The following is a 20,380-nucleotide window of genomic DNA, read 5'->3' on the forward strand; positions in this document are numbered from 1 at the left end:
ATTATTCACGTAATGGCATCTCTAAACTGTCTTAAAATCTGGCCTCAGAATCTCTTTTAAGATTACAAGTTAGGTGAGTGGTGAGGTTAGAACACATGTATGTAAATTCTGAGGGCAAAGCTACATTAGAAATTCAACAAGCCACTATCGACTAAGTAAGAAAGAAAAAAAAAACTAAAAAGGAAAAAAAAAAGGCAAGATCTTGTGGTTCTGCCTTTGGCTGGATGTGCTGTTTGTCTGAGTCTTCATCCACATGTCCACATCCTGCTTATGTCGCCTTCTAGAAGAAGGTGACTCAGTGCCTTCTGGCTATTGTAGGTAATCATTGCTGGGGAAGATGTGCTAAATCAGAAGCCCACTACATCACTGTCTCTTTGAAACAGAGACTTCCTATTCCAGACCAACATTTAAAAAAACTTTTCCCTTTCCTTTCGAAAACTCTCTCCCTCTCTTCCACAGCTTGAGGGTCAAATCTGTCCTTCCTGTAACTCCACCAAGGCTAATTTGGCCTGTGTTTTTCCCTATCTCTCAGCCAAAGACCCAATTAAAGGAGATCTTGACAAATCACAGAGCAAAGGGAGTTATTTCCTCACTAAATGCTCTCCCTGGGCTAAATCCTTTATGTGAACTGCAGTCTTCTGCCAGCGCATGAGAAGCTGGTGGCAAACACATCTGATGTGTCTGCTCCATCAGGAGACCTTCTTATTTCAGCAGGAAATATCTGGACCTGATTCTTGCTACTGCTCCTGAATATCCCCTTGTGGGTACCTCTGCAGCCATTACGTGGAGCCAGTCCTGAAAGCAGACATTTTTCCCTTTTTTATAATGAGAGAGTTCATTTATGCTGAGAATACAGTTTTTACCAGACTGCCTGCAGGACAATACAATAAAAGATTTATCCTTAATAGCATTTCACTGAAGTTTCACCACAGGAGGCAGGGGTTTTTGTTGTACTTTATGGTTTTTTATTTTCCCCTTCAGTTGCTATGAAAGTCTCTGCTTTTAGGGTTGTTATTTTTTTGCAGAGCATAATCCCTAGATGTCCTCTGCCACCTTCTCTCAACTGAATTTTCATCTTTTCTTCAATTTTTTCTCATCTCTGACACATTTTTTGTTTTGCTTTTCTTTTCCTATTATGCTTCAAAGGAAATTAGTAAAGTAACTGCTTATGAGCATAGTAACTCTTAAATTGGACAAGGAGTCTGTAGCAAAATTAGCATGAAATAGGAACTAGCCTTTGCTCACCTGCAACTTCGTGTTTGCTCTTCTCTCTGTTTAACAGTCTGATGGTTTAAAGGCTGTAACTTACATCTCCACAACTGTTCTTTGTTCTTCCTTCCAGGTTGCTGCTGAGCCCAAAGTGCACACTCATCTTCCTGCCTTTTGGAAGGTCTTCCTGCTCCAGGATATACCTCATCTTCTGTCCAGGTGAGGTGCACTTAGCTGAACTTCCAGAGCTTGTCCCAAGAGAGACAGCACCCTGCAGAGGACACATAAATGCCTCTGAGTGGAATGAGATTCTCTTGCAAAGTGCCTGTCTCTTCCCATTAAGTTCAGCAAGATTGAATGAAGCACTAAGTGCCAGGTGGCTAAATAAAAGAGCACCACAATCCCGTATGACTGGTATCACTGACAAATTGCCTGAATAAGGGCCTACTAGCAGACTCCAATTCTGCATAGTCCTTCCTGAGTCCTCTGGAGTACAGTGATGTCTAATGAGTGCCTACTGGGTTGGCTGGAGGGACACTTGAGATAACATCCTATTTTGCACCAGTCTTCCCTTGTCTTCCTCTTGTTTCTCTGCCACTAAACAAGCAGAATGGTACCTATCCTAAATTGCTGCAGAACTCAGGGTTGCAAAGAGATGCTTGAGCAGCAGGTCTCATAATTAATTGTTATCCTAAGCTTCCTCAGGTGTCTGACTGCTTGAATATCTAAAAATTTACAGGCATTTGCTAATGTCTGAAAATGAAAAGTCTCTTTAATATGCTTATGATAAGTATTTGCACTATTTTAGAAAGCTATTTTCATTCCACTCAGACACTTGTTAAATAACTTTTTAGAACTTGAACATTTACTACTTGTTTTAAATGTGATATAAATCAATCAGATTTCACAAAGGAAAGAACCTGATTTGCCCACAGCCCTGTCTGAGCACAGAGCTGCCATTTTGCAATCTAATGAACCTTTCAGCTAAAGAAATGAAAGGGGGTGGGGGAAGAGACTTCGATGTCTAATAAAAATGATTCAGCATCCTCATAACTTTGACAAGTAGCATGACTTATAAACCTTCCAGTGGAGCAGTATAACAGTAGAGTAAGAACTTACAAGTCTTGACTACAGAAGATACCTAACAACAATGATGCATCCTCCCCAAATCCGAAAGAGTCTGGGGAAAGGAAAGGGTCCCAACAAAGCAATAAATGTAAACAGAATATAGTGCCATGAAGAAAACCCATGCCATGGGTTTGGAGTCATGACAGGAAAGGATATCTGCATGCACTCAGCATTCAGTAATCATGCTTGTCCAAGTTATTAAGATAACTAAAGGGACTACATTTCTGTGTTTGTATGCATCTTGCACAAAAGTGGGATACTACACAATGAAATGGGTCTTTTTTTTTTCCTGTTAAAACCACATTCTGTATGTGAATACCACATTTTGAAAGTGATGCTCTTGCTTCAGACTCTGCCTGGCTCACGGGGCACGAGTGAATACAACCCTGACCTCCTTTGGTGTCAAACAGAGCCCCAGTTGAGTAATGAATAGCAACTCTTCATCAAATCAAAGCAGAAGGTCTGCAGAGGTGGACTGTACCCCAGGAATAGGGTATCTAGACTTGCTAGTGTAGCCTGTCACTGTCTGTCTTGGCACTTGTGATGACTGCTGCATTTAAATTCAAGAGGGTGGCTGACAGTTAGTTGCCATTTGGGACTGCTATGCTTTGGTCTTGCATATGCTTATTGGACAGCAGAGCTTCAGGGCTACCCAGCACTACATGTGGCTCTAATATAGCTACAACCTCTCCTCTTGTGCATCACTCAATTCTCTACTGCTTCTAAAACAATGCATTTTTTTCCCTTTTTTTTTTTTTCCTCGTTCTTCATAGCTAATCAGTACAGAGTTTAAGCAGGGATTTTTATATATACACAAAGGAGAGTTCCTTAACACCTTTATAAATCATCCATACTTCACAGTCTGAGGTTATTACCAGATGGGTATCTGTCGAGGCCTGTCTTCAGAGACTATCTGTGACTTTGATGTATTCTTTCTATGCTGCTAACAAATGGGTCACAGCCCAGTTATGTGATTATACAACATGTTTACAACTTCTGCCATACTGAAGATGCACAGAATATTGCTTGGCAGGAGCCAAGACATGCATCTTGCATGATATAAGAAGTTCTGCCTCTCTCACTTCCATCCCTCTACATACACAGGGAATCTCACACAGACAAAACTTCCTTGCTGTCATATTTGAGAACGGTGGGGCTGAGTCTCACAGACAGAAAGTCTCACAATCTTTAATATGCTTTCAAGCTCAGCAACAAAAACGGATTAAAATTGTACTGTGTGAAGACTTCTGTGTTATGAAGTATCATAATTCAAACACTTTAAGTAGTATTCTATAACATAGTCTACCATAAGTTCAATCTTTACTCAATCACTTGAAATGTACTTAGGAAAATTGCTCTTTTGCTGTTTTCACAACAGCTCTGGAAGTCAGGCTCTGGTTTAATGAGAGCTGCTTTAATCACAGTTTGGCTTGCTTCATTTTGACAGCATTGATGTAACAAATTATTTATTTTCTGTATGTTAAATGTACCTTCATTGCTGCTACCAGAATTTTGTTCCTGGTGCACTAAACGCAAACGACAAGGTTTGCATCTCATTAAGGTAATTTGTGTGCGCATAATTTTCAGTAAACACAGTGACTGAAATCACATATCTTCTCTACCCAAAGTGTCATCTGAAACTATTTGTGCTTGGTTTAGGAACGGAAGTTATTTTTCAAGCCCTACTATATATAGCAAAACATGTGTTTTCTCAAACAGGAGAGCCAGGCTGTAAAGCAAACACATCCTCGAGCAGGAATCGCATTGAAAAATATTGTTACACCATTAGACTGAACAACCCCCCTCTCATTTGCCATGAATCACAGCATTCTGCTCTGAGTTCAGATTCTGCAGGGTATGCAAGGAGGAAAGGATGTTTGTTCCTACACTGGGAGCAAGGGGATGGGGGAATTCTGTCACTAATTTGTTCTGAGCTTGCTGCCTCATTAGGGCAGTCTGTAAAAGATGGGAAACGTGTACTATGTCGGTGAATGTGAACTTTCTGCATGGAGCTGTTAACACAGTAAATAGCTCAGGAGGAGGGAGAGAGACAGCTGGAGTACATTGTGTTTCATAAAGACTATACTGGGCCTTGAATCTTCATTTAACCCATCACTGAGGTGACAAATATCCACTGCTTTGCTGCTGTGTGATGCCTCTGCTGCTTGCCTGTTAATTTATCTGTTTTCAGGCTGTCTAGACATTGTTTGGGTCAAAAAGTGCTGTCTCTCCCCTGCCGTGGGATTTGCCTGCTCAGCTCTTGCTGCAGACTTCTGTGCCAAACGGGCTTTACAGAAGAATGCTCCCTCTGTCTGGATGGCTTATTAAACAGGACTCCAAATATATGGCGAGGTTTCCAATCAGGCTAAGGCTTCCAACTGATAAAGTTTATTTTAACCTCCTCTCTCTAAAAATACACTGTTGAGGATAAATAATTCAAATACTTTGGGTTCTTTTTCCCTGTTGTGATTAAAAATCTGCCTAAAAGTGTCCTTGAAATGTTGTCTTACGAGGTTCAAACATGTTTTGGATGGTCCAACCGCAGACTACACTGAATGCCAGTCTGGGGCCTGTGCTGTGCCTTCACTGGGACAGGACTGTGCTTAGCACAGTGGAGACACTGGTGCATATCAGAGCTCCTTGCTGCAGCTGCTGCCAGATAAATGTTAGGAAATACTTTAAAAATGGTGCTTCAAGTTAAGTAAAACTACTAATGAATACCTTGGCCATATATTTCTTGGGAACACTTGTAAAGATGTTGCCCTTTGGGGCACTTAACTGCAGGGATGTTTTTTATGTGAAAATATCATCCATTTGCCTTACCTGAATTGTTGCCATGAGATTCTTGGTTTGATTTAGTAGGAGACAACCACAAGTTCCATAAAAGCAAAATTCCTGTTCACTGTAAAACAATGTTGTACTGCATTGTATCTTCAATAGCAGCATTGATTTCCTAATGGACCTGCTTGTGATTTCGGACTGTAAGAATAATGTCCAATCTGGGATTTAATAATAAAAAAATCTCCTTGTTTCCTTTTTTCTTTTCTTTTTGAAAGAAAAATGGTATTTGGATTAACTGAAATATTTTGCAAGGACTGCAAGGACTATAGAAAACATTTGTCTCCCAAACCGAAGCATGCTACGTGCACTACATGGTGGGAGCTGTAGTTTCATGTTCCCATTTCATTGCATCAATCAGCCTGACTATCTTCCAAGATTTATAGCTTCCTCATGTCATATGCACCTCACCACTTCTTACTACTGCTCCAACAGAGAGCAACAGGAAAGGTAGCCCAGCTAAGGAAGCTATAGTGAAAAGTGGCATAATATCCATATTAGGGCCCACAGCATGAGTCTTATGTGCACGTGTTGCTGTGTGCTCAGCAGAATTACTTAGAATTTTTCTTTTTCTACCATAGAGTCACATTTATGCATTTTTACCAACATTCTGTCACAGGTCCCACAATGGGAAAGGGCTGTTGCTGCTTAAGATGAACTTCTTGGGGTTTTGAGCTGATTTTTTGGAGGACAGTTTTCTCCCATCTGTTAACTATACCCAGTTATTTGCTGAGTAGCACTTCCATTCCCTTCCTAGAAAAGAGCTGGTGACCCTCAAATAGGCACCCAGACAAGGTGGAACTCATACAGACTTCGGCAAGGGTCTGCTTGAACCCTGGCTCTTGGCCACCTGGAGCGCACCCAAGAACCAGGCCCTCAGATGACCAGAGTTCAGGCAAGTGTGCCCAGACTACAGCAATTAACTCTCTGAACCCACCTCTGAGGAATCTTTGCTCTAGGCTTTTGTGCTCTACTGGGTCAGCAGTGATTAGTGCCTTTTAAGCCGTTTGCTAGCAAGGCAATGAAGAGAGCATGGTAGCAGCATGTGCTGAGATGACCAGAAATTCCTGACAGTGTTCACTCAGGCTGGCTTTAAATCACTCTCACTGCAAGATTCTCAGGCTTCATGTCTTTTCTCACAAAGCAAAGACTACAGAGAATATTTGTTCAAATTTTTCTCTCTCCTCCCCATTGGAATTTACAACAAAATGTCACAGAAATAAAAGTTTTGTTGAACGTTACTATTACAAAGGCTAAATTTTAGGCCAAGTCAGACCTGAAAGAGTTCCTTTATTTTTTATTTTTATTTTTTTCCATTACTAATTCTATATTTCTTCATAGAATTTACACAGGTTTTCTCAAATAGCTACAATTAACGTAGTAATTCTACTGAGAGCACTTTCCAAAATACAAACTGGAGAGAGAGATCCCTTCTCTGACTTGTTTGTAGATTTACAGCCACAAGGTTTTTCCACTATCCTTTTTATTCTGAATATAAAACAAAGAAAACTACCCGCAAGATGATGGTGTAAGGCTGTTATTCATGGGACTTAACAGCTTCTTGTGCAACTCCTGAGTCCTGGACACAGCTGAGTGGTATCTCCCACTGAGCAGGGAATGAAATGATGTTTAAGGAGAGGAAACAGTGGAACATGGGAGGAATGCTCAGAAAATGTAAGGGTCCCAGTGTATTTTCAACCCACCTAAATTGCTAACTTTCTGCTCTATCACTTACAAGCCTTCTGCTAGAGGCACATCCCCAGAATCCAAATCCTAACGGTATTACAGATCTCATCCTTCTCTTCTCCTTTGCTATCCAGACCAAAATTTGCCTCTGGCATTGTCTGAAGCTGCAGAGGACTCCACAGCCCATCATTATCATGGGAGCCACCTGGGTAGACCACTGTTGACTTGCTTTCATGTCCAATATCTCTTGCTGTGCTCACGGCTGATCTACTGCAGTCATGATTTTAATGACCCTCTTCTTCTCTAAATCAGATGCTACAGGCAAAGATGTATATTTCACTTCTCCAAGTTGTAATAGCAAGCAGCAGACCTAAGTCAGGCTGTGTGGTCCTGTTGCCTTAGCAGAGATTGGGGGGTTTAGCCCTATTCACTTATAGGGGCAGCCAACCAAACACTGGCTCCCTGAGCTCACTCTCTGTCAGGAATTTGCAGGGGGGTTTTGGCACCATTTCCCTCTGCATGAGGAAGCAGGGCAGAAGTCAGACAGCAGAGGAGGAGCTGGGAGAAGGGAATTCAGTTCTTCAGTCTGCCAGGGACTTCCCACATGGCTCTCAGCAGGTGCTTTATCCTCTTGCCTTTCAGTTCTGTTTCTCTGAACCAGGGCAAACAATGCTTTCATACTTCACTCTGGTGCCATGAGGGCATATTAGGAATTGTAACATCCCCTAAATTCTGTGGGAGAGATGAATGAATTGGTTTATACACAGACCTAAGAGCTACAAGAGCAGGTACTCCTTTTTGTGCATGCCTACACTGGAGATTTGAGACAGGCACATTGTAGTAACACCAGTAGTCTCTAGAGATGGGACATATTTGGAGCCTCTAGCCATTACTGGGTTACATGCAATAAAGCATAAGGTTGTGCTTATAAAGCATAAGAGCAAGTGCCTCTCATTGCTGTGATGCTTTGGGCAATTCAGGAGTGTGGGCAGGCAACATTTCCTAATTCAGTCAGCCCCACAAGGCAGTTATCACTTGGATGCCAGTGTCAAAATTGGACATAATTAGGTGTGGACTTGTCACTCCTCGCTTTAGGTGCATTTAAACATATATAGGATATTTCCAGCAGGTCTGTGGGGCAGTTTTCAGCTTGATAGCCACGCTACATTGCTTCTTAAAAAAATAAGATACCTATTGATGGCAACCAAGAAGTTATTCTTTCCTTAACACTCAGAGGCCATAGGTTTTAGAGCTGTAGAGGCTGCTGGTTCCAACTCAGCAGGTGATTTTGTTTGATTCATCTTGTGGTTTTTCTGTCTGCTCAGACTCCCTATAGCTTGCTGTCTAGCAAGTGCCTTGCTTACTGCATTTGGGGTAGGTAGACTTGATGCCAAAGAGCCATTACGCAGAAGGCAGCTTTCATCTCCATTGGGCTTATTTAGAATTGGTAACCCTCATGTGAAGAAAGCTGGCCTTCCAGCTTTCTTGTTCCTCGGCACCTCAATACAGTAACAGTGCCGTGGTAGCCTTTACACCTGAGCAGACATTGTTAACAATTCTGTCAGAAGTTGGTGAAAGTTTGCAAAAGTGGAAATACCCAGTAAGAAATGTTTGATTCTTTATTCACCGTTTGATGCCTGTAGAACAAAACCAGCCTGTGCAGAGACATGCAAATATTTCAGGGCACTGGTGAAAGCCCCATACCCGTTCAAAGTTTGCCATATTCCCTTTTGGCATTCTACTGGTTTTTCATAGATGTCAATGTACCTCCCTTTTGTAAGTTTAGTTCCTTTTTCACTTTTTCAGATGAGGTTTCTTCCTTATGGCCACACACAAACTGAAATGTAATTTTTACCATAGGGGTATTTTCCTAGATGTGCTGTTATTGCAGTCCATCTCCTTGGTCTCAAACACTTCTTTGGCTTGTAACCCTACAATGGCCAAACAATGAGCTGGATCTCAAAGTTGCTCTTAGCTGCTGATAATTTTGTTCCTTTGTTTATTCCATCTGGTCGGTTTATAGTTCAGCCCGCTTCTGTTCCTGTTGGAGGCTTTGCTTCATAAACTGTATGTCTCCCTGGCTGAAAAGTCAACAGTTATTGCACTTTCATTTCCTCCTGTGAGGGTGAATCATAACCAAGCAAGGGCTGTAAGACCAAAAACAAAAGGAGAGAGAAGTAATGCACTGGATCAGCTTCTCCAGGCTATGTGAGCTCCACAGGGTGCCCTTTACAAATGCAGTCCATGAACTGAACCTGAAAGAGTTTCCTTTGCAAAGACTGAGGTAAACTGACCCCTGAAGGTTTGCTTGGTGATTCCAGCCAGATGAACTGGAGCTTTCTGAGGAGAACAGCCTCACGGCACTGCCCTCCCTGCTTCTTGAATGTACCTTTTTGTACTCACAGCAGCAGATGGCCTTGATGACTTAGGAGCCTACCCCTGCAGCCTCTGAACATTCAGTGAGATGTTCAAACATGCAGCAAAACATGAGCCCAAGGCTGGGAACTGTGAATGCTTGCGTGCAGTGTGGGTTTTTGAACGTCTCCGTTCTACATTAGCTCCTACACTTGAATGAATGTACATGGCCTTATCAGTGGCTTTCCTAAAAAGTATCTTTGGAGAGCAGAACTGCCAAAGCAGTGGCATTTGTGTGACTTCATCATTTCCTTTTACCATAATTTGTAGCTGTTTATTGCTTATTTTGATAAACTACTTCCCCATGCCAGCACGGTAGGGCTGTTGCAGAATATCATGCCAAGTTTGGCTTATAGAGAAGAGGGGAAGACACAATACATGTTCAAATTAACAAACACATATATGTGTGCATGCGTTTGAAGTCTAATATTTGAATGAAAAACATGGCTATAAGAAAAAATATTTCCATTTTCTTGAGCAAAAGGAGTGTTTTCTGATTAGCTTCAGAATTAGAAATAACCTGAAATTTACTTCACTGAGAAATTTGCTTTGCTTTCTTTTTCCCAGTGCAATTAAAAAATTAGAGATCTGTCATGGTTTTCAAAACAAAGGGGTGTTCATCCAGGACTACACCACCTCAAACAAAGGTAGCACATGAAATATTAAATCATCACATTGCATGGTGGTGTGGGGGATTGCTCAACTGGACACACTGATGAAAATACCAGACAAAATGCTCTGTCCAGGGACCATAGGCATCACTGGGGTTTTCACTTCAGTGAAAATAGGCAGCAGTGTAACTGTAGTGCAAGTCAGTTTGAGGTGTCAGTTCAGAAATAGTTTATATTGAGGGACTTTCGGTCTCACATTTTGTGTCTTCAGAAGATGCCACCTTAGTTGAACTTGCAGTTTCTCTGTGTTTTCTACTGTAAGCGAGTCAGAGCACACGTAATCACTAAATGGAGGTATCCGAAATTTGGCAGATGTCTGGGAAAAGATGTTCTGCAGTTTGTTGAGTTTTGCTCATGTTTGAACCCTTTTTTGTCCTCTGTGGCTTGGTCCAATGCCCATCAGTGTTCATGGAAAACTCCAGTTGAATGGGATGAGTTTTGAGATCCGGTTCTGTAATGACAAGTTTCTTCCTTTCATGCTAGAAAGAACAGAAAGTGCTAAACAAACTGCAGGAGGTGGTGACCCTTGTCTCTGCCAGGTCCCCAGGTTCTGCCTTTGTGTACTGAAAGACAGGATAGAGGAGAAAAGCCATTTTCCCTGCAATGGCTGAATTCTGACCTGAACCAGCTCTTAGACTTATGGAGGCTTTTCAAAAACTGACATTTTACTCTATGAATCACACATGGAATTTGCATCTTATGTCACACACACACTGAATAGTGGAAAGAATATGACTCAGTTATATTCTTTTTATGAATTGAACTCTAAGGCAGGATGTTCGGCATTGTTTTGTATAGAAGCCTCTGTTCTCCTCCCTTGTATCACCTCCAACATGCACCGACTCCAAGGGACACCCACTTACCACCCCTTACAGTACCACTTGCTCCCACCACTCCTTTGCTTTCAGCCTTCTACTGAAGTTGTTTACTGTTACCTGTTCCCTTCAGTGACAAGTCACTGCTGTTATTACTGTATAGTTATTATTATTTTTGTGCCAGCCACTCATGTGGACAGGAAAGCTTTAAGAACCTTAATTACTCTGTGGCCAGACATGGAGCTGTATTTCTAAAAGTAGCTTTTCTTTCTTGGATCAAGTTCATTTCCTACCGTGTCTGGTTTTACAAGTTTGCTAAAAGCTTTCAGGTTCTCAGGAACCCCCGTCCTTTCTTCTCAAACACACACAAATAAATAGATAGAAAGAGCTGAAAATCTGGAACAATTAAAATGCTTTCACCTCCTGTCAGTCACCTACATGGAGTCATTTGCAGTTTCACATACATACTCTGCTTTCACTTCTGGGCTAAATACCTCTCTGAAATGATGTTTGTGGTTATCGTATGCTAGAGTTCTTGACCCTTCCAGCTGAAATGCTCTGTAGAAAATATCACTGTTATTCTTGAAATGTAATTTCTGGCACTCACCACCAACTATGTTAATTTTTATATTTTCTAAGACAAGTGTAGCAGAACTGGCAGAGAGATAGTGAGTAATTCCCTTGAAGCTATGTCCCCACTGATTTGATTTTTCCTTGACAGCTTATCCATCATGCTATATGCTTATTTAGACAAATAAATAAGAGGGCTGTTATCTGCCAGCCTGGCCTGAGGGCTTTTAGCAACACCAGAAAGTCTGCCGGCTTTCCTTTCAACATTCAACAAGATGATTAGGGAATCACATTATGGTAAACGTGGATACTACATGCTTCAGTGGGAAAAAAAGAGCTGGTCTGAAACTTGTGAATCCATGAGAGGCTCGGTGTTGATTGTGCAGTAACATCCCTCTGACCTGCAATTAAAAGAAGGATGCTCTGAGCAGGGATGGGAGAGGTGGCTTAATTAAAACTTGGGCTGAATTCTGTGTGGTGATAAGAACAGTTCTGGGATTTATTCCTAGCACTGGGAAATATGTTTTGATAAAACATCATGCTCTGAAGAAAACAGATTTGGGTCAACGGAAACATTTTGTGAATTCATGTTTGACTTAACAAGTTGTTTCATTCTTAAAATTTAAGCAAGTCAAAATGTTCCCTTTCAACATTTTTACATGAAACAGTGCACCTTTCAGAGATGTACCTGGGTTCAGTTTGTAAATGCTTGTAAGTGAAATGATACCTTCGACTTCAAACTAAGTGACATATTTTAATCATCCTAAATGATCCGTTCAGTTTGGTTTAAGCTGGGGTGTGTGTGTTTGTGTAATTTCCCTTTGACTCTACCCTAAATTGTGTTTTTCCACAATTTTCCAATACATTTTTCAATACAGTTTTGCAAATAACTCCTTCCCTTTCATGAGAAACCCTTGAGTGCATCCACAGAAACAGCCACCCTGTCTCCACCTGCTCTCCAAGGGAAATGTTCCCTCTTTCAGTGAGAATAAACCAGACCAGGTTTTTCCCACTTGTAGCTGCTGGTAACTTGAGGGCAGACTGAGGGCTGAAATGAACCCGCTCGGCCTTTGTGCTGTTCACTTCCCTGACTCGCCGTCTGAACAGAGCCAGGCTTCCAGCTTCTCACAGTCAGATATGCTGGGGGTGAAATTACGAGCAGCAATTTGCTCTCTCCTAAACTTGTGGGCTGGGTTTTTAGAAGTCAGGCAAATAAATTCAAGCAGCACTGGATGTCTGTTTGCAAAGGAAGACTCCAGAGAAGTTGACATGAAATTATAATTAATAATATCAAAGTCTCCTCAGTGTTTTGAGCCTAGCTCTTTTGGTCCATATTGTGTGCAAGCAACTCTCTTGCACATGCAAAGAAGGCCTACATATAATGTTCCAGTTTTCTGCCAAATCTAGATTTTACTGCACAATCTAGCCTGGAGGTCTTCACAGTGTGGGATAACAGGGTAACTGTGAATTAGGCAGAAAATCAGCTCTGAGGCACAACCTAATATCTGTATGAAACTGCATCTTCACCCAGGCAACCATAACAAATTCCAAGTTGAAATGAAGCATGGAACGGTGTCTATGTTCATATGGGTGTCTGGAGCTGACCTGATCTCATCTGACCTGATGAAACATTGCCACCAACTTCATAAGGCTCTGATAAATAGTGACTTTCCAAGGATGATTTTATTCTCCTCTACACTTGGATGGAAAGCTGAAAAAACTTGCCTTATAAAAGAGAATGGTCTCATCAAAATCAGGATCTCCCCAAGTTCAGTCCTGAAGGAGTAACAAATTATATCTTCCCCTAGCTTTCTTAATAAATTCATTTCATTAGGGAAAATTTAAAGTGACAGCTTTTAAAAATCGCTTCTCATTCTTTGCCTGTTCTCTCTTTCAACAACACAATCACACCCCAATTAACCAACGGTACTGCTTACAATAAAGACTAATGATCCTCCACTGGCCCCCACCTCCATTAGCAGCTTCAGAATCCCACCAGAGTCCCAATTAACACATTGATTTGCTTAAAAGGAAAATAGTGATCTTTGCCTGTCCATTCCACCAGCTGTGTGTTCCATCACCCAGTCTCCAGCAAGTCCATTGATTTCCTTAAAATAAAACCAGCAAATGTCCATTAATTCCCCTCCCCTAACTGCAGGGTCTCACTCCAATTCTTCTTGTCATCCCAGTTCACTGGGACATTTTATCTAAGAAGCTTACACACTAGTATGCTGTGTTTCTCTCCTGCTGACCCCCTGGCTCATCAAACTGATTTCAACTGACTGCTAGTGTGGGACTGAAGGAAAGTGCTCAGTGCGGATGTTAGCTGCATGCTGCCAATTCCAACTTGGTGAAGCATCCAGATAAACTGGGTAAAAAAAAGGGTCATGAAAGCCTGTATGTTAAGGTTGTGTCCTTTACAATCACACTCTGATGATTAGACTTGGTAATGAGGGAGCCCTCATTACCAGAAGCTACACAAGGAGTCCACGAATGTTATTCTTGAGGCTGGCTGGAGTTCAGGAAGGGAGCACATACACAATGCTGACTTGCCCTGAGGCCCAGCAGAAGAGCAGCAGTTCTTATATGCCCAAGGGGGATGCTGCTTAGGGATTCCTTGTGAGAGAAAACAGCAGAAGTTTGATGTCCAGGAACTTTCCCATTTGAGAGTATTCATCATGCTGTGGAATACGCTGCAGATAGAGGTTATGAATAATTAGGAATGAGTGACCCAGTTTGGATAATAAAACCAACCTGCCTGTAAGCTCTTTCAAGCACTTGCCTTCTGCCTGGGCTGCACAGTCTTAGAAACCTCTTCAGGATGTGCATGAAACAATACTGCAGATGGCTGGCTTTTGAGTAAATGACACCAGGCATCTTCTGAGGTTTCATCACAATATACAGACTTCACAGATGGAGAATGGCAGCTTCCTCTGGCCACCTCAGTACTTGGTTTTCACAGTGACAGAAGCTTGCTCACCAATTGCTAACGCCAATACCCACAAGACTCCTGTAGTAAAAAGTGCAATAAAAACCACTGTGAAATAATAACTAAGTGATAAAATTACAAGTAGGAACACATAAAAAAAAAACCCCATGAGCGCTGCAGGAGCAATGATAAAAGCCTGCCTCTCAACCTGTCTAATCTCACACGCAAACCACACCCCTGGGTATTGCCAGCCCTCTGAAAGCAAGAGCAGGAGCAGAGTAAGCAGAACCACATGAATGTGTGATGTGTAGCAACCATTCTGAATCCATGTTACAGCATTTTTCTTTTACTGCTTATATAAGATTCCTTGGGAAGGTTTCCTCCCTGGCTGGATTTGAGAATCAGAAGTCAGTGCGACAGATAAAAACATCTCAGGGTATGCCACAAAATAGGATTCACATACTATGGAGTTATTACTGAGAGCTGCATTGTGCCAGATTACTTGTGCAAGAGACTGTGACACTTCTCTTAGGAAGGGTTAGACTATACTTTTTTGCATATCCTTCAGGAGACAGCTTCTGAGAATGGGAGAGAACAGAAATCATAGGAAGGGCCTATTGAACAGGTACAAGGAGTAATAATATAGTGATAGACACAAAGTACATCCTTTGGATTTTACTGTAAAACACATTTCCTCTTGCTTTTCTTGCTGACTGCCCAGCCAGAAATTAAGATCTGTGTCAATTTTCAATTAGAGTTGAGTTAGTCTTAGCATCTTGCTTTGCATCTCCTGTGTCAGTATAACAGGCTATATCCAGCAGTGATATGTTTTTCTTAATGAAGCTAATGAAAGGTTTGCTAATATCTTAGACAAAGTCAGGATTTCACTAGCCTTATACTCCAGTCTTCCTGAAAGCAGATTTCTTTCCCTACAAGGTGATGCGAATAATGTTCACCTTCAGTTTTTATGGAAAGAGCACACTGGGGCGGGCCAAACTGTACCTGGTTACTGAATTCAAAGTAAATACTTGCATCAATTTTATTCTGGTTTTGTGGTGGTTTTTTTTTTTTTTTTTGCTTTCCATTTACTGGACTTCAAATGCAATCATAGAAATAGTACATATAAAACCTGGTGCATTCGTCTTTTCACTTAGAGAGATAGTTATACATACTGAATGAGATTAACATGCTACAACTTGAAAATCTGTGCAGCTTTTAGGTTCACTACTGGATGCCAGCATACTACTAGAGATTTGGAGATAGCAGCAGGGCATTAGGCAGTCCCTAACTCACAGCAATTATTTTCGATGAAAATAAAATGTAGATAAAGCTCAAAATAGTGTTACACTTTCAAAACAGTGACTACAGGGCCTAAAACCTGGGCAGCAAGGTGTATGCATTTTAGCAATACGCAGACTGAATGCTAAGCAAAGCCTTGCATCTGTCATCATTGCAGCCAAGCCCAAACCCAAGCACCCATAGCATGCACATTTTGAAACTCACCATTTTAAGGGATTAGTGGGAGGGGTACGATCCCAACCACACCAAACCAAATGCAGCGTTTTCTTGCTTGGTGAATGAAAGCACAGCTTCTGCTTTCTGCATTCTTCCTCATCTAAAGCCTACTTATTCACCAAAGTTTCAACTCCAATTACGAAGGCCCAGCCTACCTCAGAGTTTGCCAGCATACCTGGATCTGAGTCTGTTTCCTTCTCATTCTTTTCCTTCCCTCTTTAACACTAGAAAATTATTGCCAGATGATTAGCATTTGCAATAAGAAAATGGTTGGGTTAAACAATTCAAGTTTAAACCCTCTTCCAAAACATGTGATCATCTGCAGAGCTTAGAGAGAATTATAAGCACTGAGTCTGTGCACATGTGATGGCCGATAAGGAGTATTAAAGCCATTTCACTGATAGGTAAACAAAAGTAGGTAAAAGTAATGTAATTTCCCTGAGCTCACACAGAAAATCTGTTACAAGGGTCAGATGAAATCTCAATATTTCAGACTGTCTTGTATCATGTCCTATGTAAGAGAGAAGCTCTCCATGAAATTACAATCTCTAGTTATTAATTTCTGTACTGTGAGGACTTGGGATCTTGTTTCCAAAATAACATCTGCTAAAATAGACAGGCTAATAGATACATCTGCATTCACAAGGAATAATGTAGCTCCACATTCGGATTTCCACATGCAAATCTTGAATTAGTCTTCTAACAAGTTCATTATGTGAATGATGTCTAATTTGCACATGCTGTTTTGGCAACTGTCTGTGCAATTTTCAACACGCAGAACTGCATGCCTGCCCTTTGGAAACTGAAGCTCTTTAGCAGCTCCTCATGTAAAATTCCCTATTTTTCTTTCATTGAATTAAGCTGATCTGAGAACTGTGAGGTCTTTCTTTTTTTTTCTTTTTTTTTTTTTTTTTTTACTGTTTAAAGAAAGCCAATAGAGAATATTACAAACGACATCCTTAAAAATGAGTTAGGAGTCTGACTGACTTTGAAATCACTTCGCTCTTTTCGGTTTTAAAGAGGTTTATTCCAATTAACTGACCTGAATGTTAACAGAACTGGGATTTTAATTTGTATGCAGACTGTAAGGATATCATCCACTCAGATGAGACAGTGTTGTTTAATTAGGTCTAGTAGTTAACTCAGAAGAAAGTAAATGTACTGCTAGAGGTTTGGAAGACTGCTCCAGGCTCCTGGGATTTGCAGGAGTTTGGAGCAGCTTAAAAACAAGAAGTCAGTAGCTTTAGGAATTAGAAATGAGTGCTTAAAAGGTATCAGAAAGGTTCTGCATAGTCTGTAGTCAGCATCTTTTAACCTTGTGCTTCCCATTAGCGTAATGACCTTGGGAAGATTTAAAATTTTGCAATCCAATAAATGAAGTAAATCATGTGTATATATGTAAGGTCCAATTTCTGTGATCCCAAAGAAAGCCCTCAGATATTATGATAAATGTGGTACCTACAGTATCTTCCACAGGATTCTTCGTGTTCATTTATGATGCGAATGAGCTGTGAAAATTAGAAGTAATGTAATGTATACGCCACAGACAGCAGCCATTAATAGCAACAGAAGGATACCATCTTCACAATTATAGTTTGAAACTTTGCTGTTTTCTCTATTGGTGATAAAATAAGTTATACGTATTCTTTCAAATTACCATGCCCACAGAGCTTAATGCATTGTTGAGACTTTGCTTGTGTTGTCGTTGTTGTCATTATTTTGGGGCATTTTGGTTTTAATTGAAAGAAACACTGCAAATTACAGACTGACATATTGTTGATGAAATGACAAGGCAAGCACAAAGCCCTATAAAGCTGAAAAAATGAGATAGAAAAAGGGAACTATTCTTTAAAGTTGTAAGTGTGAAAATTAATTCAAGAACACTAGCTGTTTTCAATTCTTTATTACGACGTATTTTAAGGACACCCATGTTCTTACAAACTGGAGTTTATGTTCTGATATGAAAATATAATTAACACTTAAACTGACACTCTATGTCCTGTGGAGTGGAATTTTTCTCCTCTCAATTTGTAAAGAAGCATGGTGGCAGTAAAACATCTCAGCATCTCCAGTTGGGTGTCCTCCCACAGGAGTGCCTGCCATGGGTGACTGATGGGACCTGCCTGAGCAGGCTGACATTCCTGCATGGTTACTTTGCGTGGCTTTACAAATACACTGCAGAAGAACAAGCACTTGACAGTGCATTTTGCATTGTCCACTGGACTTCCCTTGTCACATCAGAAGGGTATTTGGAGATAGTCATATTTTCAAATTGACCAGTTCACCTTTATCTCCTATATTCATGTATATTCCCATGGTTTGTTGCCTGGCTTATATGAAATCCTGTGCTGCAGAAGGTACTTGCTAGACCAAAGGCTCTTTCTCAAACTGCCTGAAGGAGGGGGAAGACCCTCAGCAGCAAAGCAGCAGAATCCCCCCTAAACACTGCTGTCACTGTTATGCAGCAGTGCTGAAAAGCTGGAGTCACGACTGAGATGCATTTCTATGCACCACACAGTGAACACCCTGCACAGCCACTCCTGAACTTGCCATGTAAAGTGTGTGCAGGGCGGGCAGGGGCTTCAGCACAGCCCCCGATTTGTTGAAACAGTAGTTTTCCAAGGCCGATACAAAATGTCTCTTTACGAGCCAGAAATGTCTGGAAGAGAAAAGGTGTTCTTGCTGGTGCTTGGGAAAATAACTACAGAATCACAGAATATGGATTTCATTGTCATTATATTCTAACGTGACAAGCTTCATTGTCAAAGCCCATAAACACAGTGTTAAAGCAAATTACACAGTGGGGCTTTTGGGGGGCTTTTTAGACTCAGTCTTGTATGATCATACAGTAGCTTCATCTTAATACTTCTGCTTAGGTAGTAGTGAAATGTTGCACTGTTTCCATCAAGGTAGCAAACAAAACCTCATTTTGCTCAATTGAGCAAAGAAAGAAATTGGCAGTCACTGTTCTCTGGTGGCAACAAATTCCTACCAGCTCGATACAATACACATGATAAACATGTTTCAACTGAGCAGGATGACCAGGAGGACAGGGGCTGGGCTGCATCCCATGCATTCAAGAGAATGAAACTGGTAGCGCTCCATACCAACACAGCGTGCACTGCACTGGCATGGTGTTCAGCTGTGGTCTTCACTTCCCATATGTTTAATCTCATCCTCCCTTCTTTAGCATATAATAACAACAACCTGATCAACTTTAAGAGGTATTCTGCCTTCACCATACTGGAAAATCAGTAAAAATGAATAGCTGGTTGGTAGCAGACGGAACGTGCAGCTAAGCGCTGAGCTCTGGAAACACTGGGTACAGTTAACAGAAATCCTTCTTTCAGGGTACACTGTGCATCGTTCCTCCTCTGGAAAGCTGAGGAGTTACAGCCTGTGACTGGTTTTAGTTTGTGTGGTGTCTCAAACACGGACACTGCTTCAACAAAATGTCACAAAGCAGGAGACCTGCCTAGGTGACAACCCCCTCCCCAGCTTTCATCCCATGTTCAGTGAACAAACCAATGCTCTCCTTGCCTATGTTGATGAGCAGCATGAAGGGATGCAGCAGTACATCAGTCAGGAGCACAACATACTAGGTCCAGTTCTGGAAACTTTAAAAATGAGTCAAAATCCCATGGAAGGAACAACAGGAACTATCTGAAATTCAGATACTGTGAGTGAGAAGATTGAAATAACTGGATTGGTTTCATCTGGGGAAAAAAAGATTAAGAAAGGGCATGATAATAGCCAAGTACTATGAGGTTGATTTAAAGGTGGTGGTTAGTTATTTCCTTTCTCCACTGGAGGTAGGACATCAGCTTAAGAAGAAATCAGCTTAATTTGCAGCAAAAAAAGAGATTTAGATTGGATATTAGGAAAAGCTTTCTGCTTATTAGGAGGGTTAGGTAGTGGAACAGACACCCTAGGTTAGCTTTAGATCTCATTCTCTGAAAGGTTTTTAAGACTGTGTTACACAGACAAAGAAGACAGTAGTGTGCCAGGGATAATCCAGTTGTAGAAGTAACTTAGGCTGCACAGCACAAGGAGAGGACCTTGCAAAGTTTGTTCAGCCTCTCTGTTTCAACAGGAATGGAGGTTGTTTGGCCTCAGAAGGTGTTTATCACTGTTCAAACATGCCACTAACCTGACCCAGTTTCACTGAAAGTTTGATTTTATTTCAGACAAAAATAGAAGGTGATAGGAAAAGTTCCATTTCTGAAATGAATTCTTTCACTTTTCACTTTCTTTATATAATTAATAAGTTTTTTAAAAAGTTTGTATCCAAACATACATTTTGGTTTTCTTGAAATAAAAAGCTGAACAAAAAATTATATTTACCCATAGTTTTCCAGGAATTTTAGGATTTCATGTGCTTGTTCTTCTTTGGGAAAGAAGCAAACCTCAGGAGCGCAAACTCGTTTGTACCTTGGAACAGCTCTACTCTCCACAGCACTTTTGTGATATTTGGCCTCTGGCAACTGGCAGAGCTCTTCAGGGTGCCCAGGGGAAGTACAGGAAACTGCACTGCTCAGAGCCTCCAGAGATCTGTGGGCTGGATTGGGCTTCCCGTGATGCTGCCTTGACCTCATGGCCAATGC

At 41.2% G+C, this 20,380-nt stretch overlaps 1 long non-coding RNA gene across 1 annotated transcript in view; it reads left to right on the forward strand.

Moving 5' to 3' along the window:
• Positions 1 to 20,375, forward strand: part of LOC133224235 (uncharacterized) — a 105,674-nt gene extending 85,299 nt beyond the window's left edge. Inside the window, exons 3-4 of the long non-coding RNA XR_009728798.1 lie at positions 1,343 to 1,428; positions 20,144 to 20,375. This is a non-coding gene — a long non-coding RNA (uncharacterized LOC133224235). The remainder of the gene's footprint in view (positions 1 to 1,342; positions 1,429 to 20,143) is intronic.
• Positions 20,376 to 20,380: the final 5 nt, after the last annotated feature.

This window comes from Neopsephotus bourkii, unplaced genomic scaffold (genome assembly GCF_033783945.1).
Source record: "Neopsephotus bourkii isolate Nb327-2 ecotype Australia unplaced genomic scaffold, CSIRO-AGI_Nbou_v1 NB_1663, whole genome shotgun sequence".
NCBI lineage: Eukaryota > Metazoa > Chordata > Aves > Psittaciformes > Psittacidae > Neopsephotus > Neopsephotus bourkii.